The sequence below is a fragment of the Mobula hypostoma genome, chromosome 21, assembly GCF_963921235.1.
Source record: "Mobula hypostoma chromosome 21, sMobHyp1.1, whole genome shotgun sequence".
NCBI lineage: Eukaryota > Metazoa > Chordata > Chondrichthyes > Myliobatiformes > Myliobatidae > Mobula > Mobula hypostoma.
Window position 1 is genome coordinate 23,590,260 of NC_086117.1, and position 14,625 is coordinate 23,604,884.

Sequence of the window (14,625 nt, forward strand, 5' to 3'; positions counted from 1 at the left end):
TGAAACGTTAAGTCTTTTTTTCTTTCTGTAGAAACTGCCTGACCAGCTGAGTATTTTCTGCTTTTTCTCTCCCAATTTCCAATCTCTGCAGACGTCCCCCTAACATTACACCGCCTCTCAGGTGCTGGAGTGAGAGATGAGGAATCACAGAGCAATTCAAATGAAGCAAGATGAGAAAGCTCCATCAAATCATGTGGAAACGGCTTCAGGCGGTTTCACTTTGGTGGGCTCCGCCTCAGTCAGGCGAACTCTGTAATTATGATGTGCTCAGGAGCCTGAAAAAGGAAAACGAGTACTCCTAGGAGATTCTGCAGATGATGGAAATCTTGAGAAACACACACAAAATGCTGCAGGAACTCAGCAATTCAGGCAGCACCTTTGGGGGGTATAAACAGTCGGCGTTCCTGGCCGAGACCCTTCATCCGTCCTGACGCTGAATTCCTCCAGCACTGGATGTTGCTCAAAGGAAAATGATTATTTTGGACATCAGTGATTCACTAATCCTGTGACCAGAAGCCGTGAGACAGTTGCTTTATATTTCTGTAAAACAACTATGATTGGGGTTGTGTATCTTTAAGCAGTAAATTTTACTGGCTGTCAGTTACTGATTATATAATTACTTGGATAGGGACCGCTCCCGCTCTTCCTCCTTTGACAGAGATCTGACCAAATCTAGTATGATAACGGCGCCACCTCTTGGTTTATCAACGAGAAAATCTGCAGATGCTGCGAGTCCAAGCAACACACACAAAGTACTGGAGGAAATCAGCAAGCCAGGCAGCATCCATGCAAAAAGTCGTCATTTCGGGCCGAGACCTTTCATCAGGACTCAATTTACTACTTTTAACAATTCCGGGTGGATAGAGCTCGTCTCCAGTTGATGAACAGGTTCCGTTTTTACAAACGCCCTTAAATTGATTTTGTCCATAAGTCAGAAAATACGCAAAGTGACTCGATAAGGTAACCATACTTCCACAATTTTGTAATGAATAGCGTCAAGAGTACCTAAATAATTAAAAAGAACAATTACTAAAGAGAGAGAGAGAATCAGAAATAGGTTTACCCTGTCGTAAACTATATCATACTGTACTATGTTATAAATGTTTTCTTGCGTAGGAAGGAATGTGTGTCAGCAGTTTGAATTTAATATAATGGAAAAGTATTTGTACATACGGCTACTCATTAGTAGAGCATTTGTAACCCCGTTCTGTAAATCATAACGGGAACAGCGAATGTAATCTGGAAATCTGGAAATAGTTGGCACCTAATGAATTGGATGGCAGCAGAGTTGTAGTGGGCATGGTGAAAGGCAGAGCTAGTGGCGCATGAGGTTTAATGTACAAAGTACGACGAAGTGATACACCGTGCCGAGAAATGGGGCACCGAGCTGAATGAAAGAACTGAGGGGTTGCATCTTACGAAGATTTGAAAATGGTAAGGCAATTGAAAATAAAAGAATCCATGCTTCACAGTTTTGGGTTGGGAATCACTTGGAGAATTTTGCACCATTGTTGGCGCCAAACTTCAGAAACTGGAAAGGAATTAGAGATGTTTACCATATTATAGTCAAGTTAAGTGTTATCTTTGTAACTCAAAACATTAAACTAATTCAAAAAAACTCACGGGTGTCCAAAAATACGGGAGTAGTTCCAATTTACTTAAGCACGCGATAGCACGATGACACATTCAATTAACGCATTTAAAAAAATATAACCCGTAATTATTTAAAAGAACAAGAATTATTCATCCAACAGTATATATATAAGATTACGTAAATATTATTGAAATATTAAATACGCAACATTGGGGTTATGCTATGTATTTGGAGAAGCTATGGTTGTTCTCCATAGAACAGTAAGTTTAAGGGTGAAATGGTCGGTGTTATGAGGGGGTTTTGATAGACCAAGCGGGAAAAATGTATTTCTGCTATCGTGGTCGAGCTGCAGACAAGATAACTGGTCCAAGAACTAACAGGGAAGTGAGCAGTAATTTCTTCAGTCAGAGAGGTCAGCTTCTGGAGATGTCTCACAGTCTGGAGACCGTTTGGCGGAGGATTCTGAAGACACGGTAGACAAGAGGGAGCTTCCAGATGAACACCTCTGGCATCATCTCCCGTCGGCACAAGGGAGTTGCATTTCTATAATTATCGGAAGAAGTCACGCAGAGAACACAGTGACATCCATCATTAAGGACTCAGACCATGCTCTCTTCTCATTGTTACCATAAAGGAGGAGGTACAGGAGCCTGAAGACACACACTCAACATTTTAGGAACATCTTCCTCCCCTCCGCCATTAGATTTCTGGATTGACAATTAGCCCGTGTACATTACCTCACTATTTCCCCTCTCTTTTTGTATTACATATTTAATTTAATTATAAATATTAATAAGGAATATATACAGAGTTTTTATTGTGTATTGCACTGTACTGCTGCCGCAAAACAGCAAATTTCATGACATGTGCCGGTGATATTAAAGCCTGATTCTGACTCTCATTCTGCGCTGCTCCAAAGAGCACTAAGTGAGATCATTCTTCCACTCGGCCATTAGGCACTATAGCCGGTGAAGTGATGACCCTCTCCTGTTAGCCTGCTTGAGGTGACCGATTTTTTATTCTTTCTTACTTTTCTTCTAATATTTGTATATTTGTTTATCTGTGCACTTGTAATGCTACTATGATACTGTAATTTCCTTTGGAATCAATAAAGTATCTATCACACTCAGCTCATTTCCTGATGCTGAGAGTTAAAATAAAGACTGTCATTGGCATTGCAATCCTGTAAAATGTGTTGTAATTAAAAATGATCAGAATTCCATGGTGTTCCTCAGGGCGTTACTGCCTCTGTAAGAGTAAAATGGGATCCCGTCAGATATGGATGCATTTCCCAATCAGCCTGCAAGGTGAGAGTTCTGATCGGGAGATGGTCCACACAAAGCAATCGCTATCACCTGTTATTTTTGCAGGAATATATGGAGAGCAGGATTATATGTGTTTACCCTTCACATCCTGCTCTACAAGTGCACAAGCTTTGCTCAATATATATCAATAAAAGGGATCCTTTACCTAAAATTTGCTGCAGAAACTGCATCAAATGTTGAAAAGAGCTTTGATTCCGGGCAAAGTAAAACACTTGTCTTTGATCCTGTTCGCAGGTGTAATCCTTGGTTCAAATACTGAGGCCTTTGGGCTGCTGCTCATTATAAGTGCCACTGACAAGCACAGTAATAGTACTACTAGTGAGTGGTACCATCACCCAAGTGGAGCATAATGTTCCCCTCAGGGGCTGTAGAGGCCGATCCAGAATCCACATCTGGGGTGTTAGTGTGGATTCCCTTAATGGAGAAAGCTGTTCTGATGGTGTGTATTTATTCATTTATAGCATACCAGCATTTGTTGCCCACCCCTGAATGCCCCACAGATATGGTTGGTCTGCATGTCCCGGTTTTGGAGGAGGGATATCTCTCGCTGAAGGACAATAGTGAACCAAATAGGCTTTGCAACAATCTTGTAATTTCTTGCTGGTGGTGTAGTGGCATCAGCACTGGACTCCAAGACAGATGGTCCAGAGTTCGAATCCAACCAGGGCCCAACCTGGGCAGCAGCAGTATCTGTGTTGTGTGGAAGAAGGGCCTGGCAATCTATTTCTGTCTTTTGCCACGAAAACCCTATGGACAACTACACTATCCGTAGGGAAATGAGCTTTCATGTCCTGTCCTCTGGACAACTACAGGTTACAATGACTTAATGACACTCAAAAGCAACAGAGACAGACTTGCTGACACTAGTTTTTGTGTTACGTTCCAGATTTAGTTTATTGCTTGAATTTAAATTTCTCAGTAGCCACTGAAGGATTTGAACTCCTGTCACTGGCTCTATAATACAGGAATCTAGTTTATTAATATTAAATCGATACTTTTTAGGAGCATTACCAGCTCCTTTCAGGGGCTAAAAATCCATTAATCAGAATCAAAATGAATATCACTGGCATATGTCATGAAATTTGTTGTTTTGTAGCAGCAGTAGATTTAAATACATAATTGAAAAACTATGAATTACAATAAGTAAATATATATAATATTTATTTACATATAATAAAGACTAAAACAAAGAAATATTAAAAAAAATGAAAACTAGACCACTGCTATACTAAGATAAAGAACGTCTACTGTTCCAAACCCAGACTGCATTTCGGTAAATCTGATCACTTGCATACAGGCAGAGGCTGAGGAGCAAGTCTCCAGAGATCTAAAAGGTGGTTGCGTGCGGCGGAGGAACGACCATAGGAATGGGATTGATTCGGGCTGGTGGACTCGGCTGCATTCAAGGACTAATGTGTGGTCTGAATGAATATACCACGATTGTCCCGGACTTCATAAAAGCAGTTGTGGATGTTTGTGTCCCCACAAAATCATTCGGAGTCTTCCCCAATCTGACGCCCTGGATGAGCCATGAGATCTGCAGGCTGCTGAGGGTCAGGTCAGAGGCATTCAAGTCTGGTGACCAAGGTTACAAGAGGACCAGGTACAATCTCTGGAAAGCCACCTCACGGCCGAAGTGGCAATTCTGGACTAAACTTAAATCAGTGAAGGATGTTCGACAGCTGCGGCAGGGCTTGAGTGCTATCACCTCTCACAAAGTGAAATCCAGTGACATATGTGACAACAGGGCTTCACTGCCAAATGAGCTCAAAGCCTCCTGCGCCCACTTTGACCATCAAGACAAGGAGGAACCATCACAAGCTCCCACAGCTCCCGTTGACTCTCTGATTTCAGCTTTTGAGGCCAATGTGAGAGCATCTTTTAAGAGGGTGAATCTGTGGAAAGCTCCCAGTCCAGATGGAGTAGCTGGCTGATTTAATAAAGACCTGTGCTGATTAGTTGTCTGGAGTGTTCACGGGGATCACTAACCTCTCACTTCGGCAGTCTGAGATACCCACCCATTTCAAGCACCCTTTAATTATGTCAGTACCTAGGAAGAATGTGATAACCTGCTTCCAATGACTATTGTCCAGTAGCACTTACGTCCACAGTGATGAAGTGTTTAGAGAGGCAGGTGATAAAACAATTCCTGCCTGAGAGGTCACTTGAATCCGCTCCAGTTTGCCAACTGGAACAACAGGTCCACAGCAGATGCCAATTCATTGGCTTTTCACTCAACCTCTGAACAGCAAAGATGCAAATATTAAGATGTGGTTTATTGTCTACAGCTTGGCATTCACTACTGTCATCCCCTCAAAATTAATCAGAAACTTCAACACTTTGGCCTCAATACCTCCTTGTGCAACTGAATCCTTGGTTTCCTCCCTTGCAGACTCCAGTCAGTTTGGATTGGCAACATCTCCTCCACAATCTCCAACACCACAGGTGCACCACAAGGCTGTGTGCTTAGCCCCCTGCTCTATTCGCTTTACACTTATGACTGTATGGATAAACACAGTTCCAATGCCGTATTTATAAGATTGCTGATGACACCACTGCCATTGATTCATCAAAGGTGGTGCTGACAAAACAGCGTATACATAGGAGGGAGAGTGAAAATCTGGCTGAGTGCTGCCACAATAACAACCTCTCACTCAATGTCAGCAAGACCAAGGAGCTGATTATACACTTCGGGAGTAGGAAACAATTGGTCTATGATGCAGTCCTCATCAGGGGATCAGAGAGGGAGAGGGTCAGCAACTTTAATTTCCTCGGTGTTAATCATTTCAGAGGATCTGTCCTGGTCCAGCATTACAGTGCCTCTACTTCCTTAGAAGTTTGCAAAATTTCAGCAAACTGTGACAAACTTCTATAGGTGTCTGGTGGACAGTATATTGACAGGCTGCATCACAGCCTAGTAAGGAAACACCAATGCTCTTGAGTGGAAAATACCACAAAAAAGTAAGGAATATGGATAGATGATGTCTTTTTTGAGATGTCACCTTTTGAAGATGCCCTCAATGCTGTGGAGGCTGGTACCCATGATGGAACTGGCTGAGCTAGCAACTTCCAGCAGCTTTTTCCGATCCTGTGCGGTGGCCCCTCCAGACCACACAGTGACACAACCAGGTAGAAATCCCTCCATGGTGCATCTGTAGACATTTCCAAGAGTCTTTGATGACATTCCAAGTCCCCTCAAACTCCTAATGAAATATAACTGTTGTGCCTTCTTTGTAACTGCATCAATATGTTGGGCTCAGGATAGATCTTCAGAGATGTTGAGACCCAGGAATTGAAACTGCTCACTCTTTCCAGTGCTGATCCTTCGATGAGGACTGGTATGTATTCCTTCGATTTCCCCTTCCAGAAAACCACAATCAACTCCTTGGACTTACTGACATTGAGTGTAAGGTTATTGTTGCCACCTCACTCAACCAGCTGATCTATCTCATTCCTGTATGTCTCCTCATCTCCCTGTCCAACAAGAAATCCCTCACAAGACTCCAAATGAGGTTTAGGCGAAAAGGACATGTGCAGAGGTTTTTGAGTTGCAACAATTTATGTAATCAATGCAGAGTGCTGCTTCCACGCACAATACATCACAACACTGGAAATCTCCCACTCAAGCCTGCTTAATTCTTGTGCAAAACTGAAAAGGGACGTTGCAGAAGATTTTACTGCTTCTGTCACAAGGCTCTGTTTCAGAACAGCTGATGGTAACGAGGATGAGTGGAGAACAAACAGGGAGGAAATAGTGAAGATGGGAATAACCTTACACCAGGGTGTGAATGCATTCAAAGCAACTCACACAATATGCTCGAGGATCTCAGCAAGCCAGGCAGCATCTATGGAGGGAAATAAACAGATGATGCTTCAGGACAAGACCCTTCAACAGGACTCGGCCCAAAAGGTTGACTGTCTATTGTCCTCCACAGGTGCCGCCGAATGTGCTGATCTCCTCCGGTATTCTGTGTGTGTGTGTTGCTCTAGAGTTCCAACACTGCAGAATCTCTCGTGTTTATGGATGCATTCAGACTTTGTATAGCCTCTTTTCTGTGCTCACTCAACTGCTGAGACCTGCTCCTGTTAGTGAACCATGAGGGGTTGACTCTGAGACACGCTCCTGTTAGTGAACCGTGAGGGGTTGACCCTGAGACACGCTCCTGTTAGTGAACCGTGAGGGGTTGTCCCTGAGACACGCTCCTGTTAGTGAACCGTGAGGGGTTGACCCTGAGACACACTCCTGTTAGTGAACCGTCAGGGGTTGACCCTGAGACAGGCTCCTGTTGGTGAACCGTCAGGGGTTGACCCTGAGACAGGCTCCTGTTGGTGAACCGTCGGGGGTTGACCCTGAGACAGGCTCCTGTTGGTGAACCGTCGGGGGTTGACCCTGAGACAGGCTCCTGTTGGTGAACCGTCGGGGGTTGACCCTGAGACAGGCTCCTGTTGGTGAACCGTCGGGGGTTGACCCTGAGACAGGCTCCTGTTGGTGAACCGTCAGGGGTTGACCCTGAGACACGCTCCTGTTGGTGAACCGTGAGGGGTTGACCCTGAGACACGCTCCTGTTGGTGAACCGTGAGGGGCTGACCCTGAGACACGCTCCTGTTGGTGAACCGTGAGGGGTTGACCCTGAGACACGCTCCTGTTGGTGAACCGTGAGGGGCTGACCCTGAGACACGCTCCTGTTGGTGAACCATCAGGGGCTGACCCTGAGACACGCTCCTGTTGGTGAACCGTGAGGGGCTGACCCTGAGACACGCTCCCGTTGGTGAACCGTGAGGGGTTGACTCTGAGACACGCTCCCGTTGGTGAACCGTCAGGGGTGACACGCTCATGTTGGTGAACCGTCAGGGGTTGACCCTGAGACACGCTCCTGTTGGTGAACCGTCAGGGGTTGACCCTAAGACATGCTCCCGTTGGTGAACCGTCAGGGGTGACACGCTCATGTTGGTGAACCGTCAGGGGTGACACACTCATGTTGGTGAACCGTCAGGGGTTGACCCTGAGACACGCTCCCGTTGGTGAACCGTCAGGGGTGACACGCTCATGTTGGTGAACCGTCAGGGGTTGACCCTGAGACACGCTCCCGTTGGTGAACCGTCAGGGGTTGACCCTGAGACGCGCTCCCGTTGGTGAACCGTCAGGGGTTGACCCTGAGACGCGCTCCCGTTGGTGAACCGTCAGGGGTTGACCCTGAGACGCGCTCCCGTTGGTGAACCGTCAGGGGTTGACCCTTAGACGCGCTCCCGTTGGTGAACCGTCAGGGGTTGACCCTGAGACGCGCTCCCGTTGGTGAACCGTGAGGGGTTGACCCTGAGATGCGCTCCCGTTGGTGAACCGTGAGGGGTTGACCCTGAGACGCGCTCCCGTTGGTGAACCGTCAGGGGTGACACGCTCATGTTGGTGAACCGTCAGGGGTTGACCCTGAGACGCGCTCCCGTTGGTGAACCGTCAGGGGTTGACCCTGAGACGCGCTCCCGTTGGTGAACCGTCAGGGGTGACACGCTCATGTTGGTGAACCGTCAGGGGTTGACCCTGAGACGCGCTCCTTTTAGTGAACCGTCAGGGGTTGACCCTGAGACGCGCTCCCGTTGGTGAACCGTCAGGGGTTGACCCTGAGATGCGCTCCTTTTGGTGAACCGTCAGGGGTTGACCCTGAGACGCGCTCCCGTTGGTGAACCGTCGGGGGTTGACCCTGAGACGCGCTCCCGTTGGTGAACCATGAGGGGTTGACCCTGAGACGCACTCCCGTTGGTGAACCGTGGGGGGTCGACTCTGAGACGCGCTCCTGTTAGTGAACCGTGGGGGGTCGACCCTGAGACACGCTCCTGTTAGTGAACCATGAGGGGTCGACCCTGAGACACGCTCCTGTTAGTGAACCGTGAGGGGTCAACTCTGAGACCTGCTCATGTTAGTGAACCGTGAGGGGTAGACTCTGAGACATGCTCATGGCTTCCGGAGAGGATGTAGTGGCCTCCCAGGAGAGCACAGGCACGAATACCTGATGATAATAATATTACGATTTCTGGCGAGAAAAGCCGATGAAATGTCTGTTGTTCTTGGAATTCACATTTCTGCTTCACTCTTAGCCCCACAACCATTCAGATCAATCCTTGGCTGCACCCCGTGGAGAGGAGCCTCACCGTCAGACACAAGTCTTTGCCCCTCTGACAGGGACCCAGGTTTCTGGTGATTTACAAAGGAGAGTCCATGTTATTTTTGTTTCATCAGCAAGCCAGGATCAGCTACATTGTAATTGTGATAGTTGCTTAAGATTTTGGGAAAAATTAATATAGCAGGGGCAAGAGGGAAATATTAAGTGGGCAGTGGGAGAGAGATGTGGTAAGGGGACAATGGTGAGAGGGAAATGCTGAGAAAGAGAGAGAGAAAGAGGGGTGAGGGCAATGGTGAGAGGGTAGTGGGAGAGGGAGGGGTGAGAGGGCAATATCATTGTGGGTATCGTTGCTAGAGTTGCTGGGGAGGGTTGAAACTAATTTGGCAGGGAGATGGTAACTAGAGTGATAGTGTTGAGGATGGGACAGTTGGTAGACAAGTTGATGCAATGTGCAGTGAGACTGTGAGGATGGACAGGCAGATGATAGGACAAAATTGCAGTCAGTGGGATGGGCTCAATAGTAAAATGGGGGCAAGAGCGAAAAGGGTGATGGATATATGGCCAGAGGTGTTTTATAAGAAAGCAAGCAGTATATGGAATAAGGTAGATGTTCTTGTAGCACAGTTAAAGATTGGCGGGTATGACGTTGTGGGCATCACTGAGTTGTGGCTGAAAGAAGATCATAGCTCAGAGCTTTATATTGAAGGATACAGGTAGTATTGAAAGAAGAGGCAGACAGGTGGTTGGTGTGGCTCTGTTGGTGAGCAATGAAATCAATTCTTTAGAAAGAGGTGATATAGGATCGGAAGATGTAGAATCCTTGTTGGCAGAGTTACAGAACTGCAAGGGTAAAAAGACCGCGATGGGAATTATATACTGTGGTAAACCATATATATATGTGTGACTGGGTTAACTGTCTGGACACGCCCCTCTGCTGACTGCCCCTGTGGCTCCTCCCACAGAATCCTGTATAAAGGTGTTTCGCTTTGCCCCTCCCCCTCAGTCCGGGGGCAGACGCTCACCATGGAGGTCGTGGAGGTCATATTATACAGCGAATAAAAGCCTTTCAGTATTTTACCAAACCTCAGTCTTTTGGAGTTATTGAAGGTGCTTCATATACAGGCCCCCGAACTGTAGTGTTGAGGTTAGCACAAAGCTATTACAGCTCGGGGCGTCGGAGTTCATTCCCAGCGTCCGCTGTAAGGAGTCTCTGTACGTCCTTCCTGTGGAGTACGTAAGTTTTCCCGGGTGCTTCAGTTTCCTCTCCTGGCATACTGGGTAGGTTAATTGGTCATTGTAAATTGTCCTGTGATTGGCTTCGGATTAAATCAGCGTTGTCAAGCTGGGGGTGGTTTGCAGGGTAACATGGATCAAGGGGCCAGAAGGGCGTATTCTGCGCTGTATCTATAAAGAAATAAATAAATATCAGATATAAATTACAGCGGGAGATAGAAAAGACATGCAATAAGGGCAATGTTACGATAGTCATGGGGATTTCAGTGTACAGGTAGATTGGAAAAATCAGGTTAGTGTTGGATCCCAAGAGAGGCATTTGTAGAAAGCCTTTGGAATGGCCTTTTACAGCAGCTTGTGGTTGAGCCAACGAAGGGAAAGGCAACTCTGGATTGATTGTTATTTGATCATATTTGATTAGGGGGCTTGAGGTAAAGGAACCCTTAGGAGGCAGTGATCATAATATAGAATTCACCCTGTAGTTTGCGAGGGAGAAGATAAAGTCAGATATATCGGTATTACAGTGGAGATAAAGGAATTACGGAGGCATGAAAGAGGAGCCGGCCAAACTTGATTGGAAGGGGACACTATCAGGAATGGCATGGAGCAGCAATGGCTGGAGTTTCTGGAGACAATTTGGAAGGCAGGAGATAGATACATCCCAAAGATGAAGAATATCTAAAGGGAGGCTGAAGCAACTGTGGCTGACAAGGGAAGTCAAAGGTGGCATAAAAACAAAACAGAGAGCATATAATATAGCAAAAAATAGTAGGAAATTAGAGGATTGGGAAGCTTTTAAAAAGCAACAGAAAGCAGTTAACAACTACGAGAACAGAAAAAATGAAATATGAAGGTAAAGCTAGCCAATAATATAAAAGAGGATACCAAACCTTTTTTTTAGATATATAAAGAGTAAAAGAGAAGCAAGAGAGGATATTAGACCACTGGAAAATTATGCTGGAGAGGTAGTAATGGGGAAGAAAGAAATGGTGGACGAACTTAATAGTATTTTGCATCAATATTCACTGTGGAAGACATTACCAGTATGCCTGAAATTTGAGAGTGTCGGGGGAAGGAGTGAGTGCAGTTGCTATTACTAAGTAGAAGGTGCTGGGAAAGTTGAATTACCTGAAGGTACTTAAGTCACCTGGACCCGATGGACTACACACCAGGTTTCTGAACTGGGTAGCTGAAGAGATTGTGGAGGTATTAGTAATGATCCTTAAAGAATCACTAGATTCTGGAATGGTTCCAGAGGACTGAAAAATTGCAAATGTCACTCTACTCTATAAGAAGGAAGAGGGAGCAGAAGAAAGGAAATTATAGGACAGTTAGCCTGACTTCTGTGGTTGGGAGGACATTGGAGTTCATCCTTAAGGTTGAGGTTTCAGGGTACTTGGAGGCACATGATAAAAGAAGCCAAAGTCAGCATGGTTTCCTTAACAGGAAATCTTGCCTTACAAGTCTTTTGGAATTATTTGAAGAACTAGCAGGGAGGATAGACAAAGGACAATAAGTTGGTGTTGTTTACTTAGATTTTCAAGAGGTCTTTGACAAGGTGCTGTACATGAGACTGCTTAGCAAGGTAAGAGCTCATGGTATTATAGGAAAGGTACTAGCATGGACAGAAGACTGGCTGACTGGCAGAAGGGAAAGATTGGGATTAAAGAGTGCCTAGTGGTGTTCCACAGGTTTTGGTGTTAGGACTACTTCTTTTTACTGTTAATGATTTGGATGACAAAATTGATAGTTTTATGGTCAGGTTTGCAGACAATACAAAGATAGGTGGAGGAGCGTGCAGAGTTGAAGAAGCAGGGGGTCTACAGAAGGACTTGGACCGATTGGGAGAATGGGCAAAGTAGTGGCATATGGAATATAGTGCAGGGAAGTGTAGGGTCATGCACTTTGGTAGAAGGAATAAAGCTGTGGACCATTTTCTAAATTCAAAAATCTGAGGTGCAAAGAGGCTTGGGAGTCCTTGTGCGGGATTCCCTAAAGGTTAACTTGCAGGTTAAGTCAGTAGTAAGGAAGGCAAATGCAATGTTAGCATTCATTTCAAGAGGACTAGCAAACATGAGCAAGGATGTGATGCTAAAGCTTTATAAGGAATTGGTCAGACTGCACTTAGAGTATTGAGGGCAGTCCTTATCTAAGAAAAGATGTGGAGGCATTGGAGAGGATCCAGAGGGGGTTCATGAAAATGAGTCCAGGAATGAAAGGGTTAACATATGTGGAGTGTTTGATGGCTCTGGGCCTGTACTCACTGGAGTTCAGAAGAATAATGCGGAACCTCAATGAAACCTATCGATATTGAAAGGTCTAGATAAAGTGGATGTGGTGAGCATGTTTGCTATAGTGGGTGAGTTTAGGACCACAGGGCTCAGAGTTTAGGGCACAGCTTCACAACAGAGGGATGTCCATTTAGAACAGAGATGAGGAGATATTTCCTTAGCCAGAGGATAGTAAATTTGTGGAATTCATTGCCACAGGCGTCTGCGGAGGCCAAATTCTGGAGTATATTTAAAATGGAGGTTGATAGTTTCCTGATTAGAAAGGGCATCAAAGGTTACAGCAGGAAATTGGCATTGAGGAATAATAAATTAGCCTTGATAGGTGGAGCAGACTCAATGGGCCGAGTGGCCTAATTTGCTCCTACTTCCTATGGCAGCTGTGAGAGGACAGTGATGATGAACAAGTTGGAAAGCTCACTGAAAGAAATGCCACAAACCCACAGACTCCCGCACTGACTCTGATTGTTTCAACTGCAGCACTGAAATCCAGAACACGCAATGTTCCTGCTAAAAGTATTAAAGTTCCTTTTAAAATCACAACCTATAATCAAAATTACATCTGCAACATATTTGTTCAATGATGTTCTCTATGAGATTCCTGCCACCGTCTTTATTGAATCACACTAATAAATCCCAAACACAGGGCTTTCATCTGAAATGTTCATTTTTTTCCCTCACAGATGCTGCCTGACTCATTGTTCCTCCAGCAGATTGTCTGTTGTTCCAGATTCCAGCATCTGCAGTGATTTATGTCTCAACCAATAATTCCATCCCCTCTGCTTCTTTCTGCCTTTTGCGCTAATTCAGCTTCCTGATCAGAGAATCGGAGTTTGCATCAGAGATACTTGTCGTTAGCCACTGCACATGGTAACAAGTTCAAAACTGTAACCATGCTGTGGAGGAAGCTGTCTCCCTCACACCCAGTTTTTGATTTATTACAGACGGCTGTAGACTCTGCCAGCTTCATGGAGGGCACAACCCTTCCCACCACCGGAGACATCTTCAGGAGTCAGTGCCTCGGGAAGGTGGCGTCTATCACTTACCACCTCAAGAGGTCTTGCCGTCTTCAAACTTCTGATTTATTTCAGGTTTGCGTTAACGTCCAACACAGCTTAGGATGGTAAATGTCGCCACACGTTCTGGCACTAAAAATAGCACGCCCACAAAGCTGGGCAGAACAAAACAACCCAGAGCACAACAAGCAGCCAAACAACAACAGCAAAACAAGCCCTTTTCCTCGCTCTCACTCACCCACACACGCGGTCGGTCCTTCCACTTCAGGACAGGCCTTCAGTCCTGGACGAGGAGGTCTCCAGTCTTCTTGTTACTACCATCAGCAAGGAACCAAAAGACCCACCCTCAACAATTCAGGAACAGCTTCTTCCCCTCTGCTGCCAGATAGTCCGAGAACCACGAACCCTACATCATTCCTTTTTGCACTATTTATCTTTTTGTAATCTATAGTCATGTTATGTCCTTACACTGTATAACTGCCACAAAACAACAAGTCAATGATTCTGATTTTGAGAATCTCTGAAAATAGAAGCACATCTATGCCACCATTACAAAGGGAACAAAAGACTTACATCCAATTAAAGCTAACTAACCTATTTAGTGATATTTAGTCGAGGAATAATTATGACCAAAGCACCCAGGAGAGCTCAAACCATTTCAAAATAGTGTGACCTAAGTTGTAGCCAGGGCTGTGACTTACAGTGATATGAGGATAGTGTCTCCATCCCATTGCACTGTACTGAGGTGTCGACGTGACTTACAGCAGCTGTGGCCTGAACCATGTTCAAGAGCACAAGAATATCAGGAACAGGGGCAGGAGGAGGCCAGTCAGCCCTTCTAGCTGCTTCAACATTCATCAGGTTCCAGGCCGATCTTCTACCTCAATAACCCTGATTCCCTTAATTCATAAATGAGGTTTTTCTCAGGGGCTTTCTGTATTGCCCACCTGCTCTTTCTAGTCTGCTGGGCAGCCACTCTCTCCCTCTCTGTTTCCCCACACTTTGTGACCACTTTGTGCTTGAAGGCTTTGGCCTGGTGAATGCATCTTACAG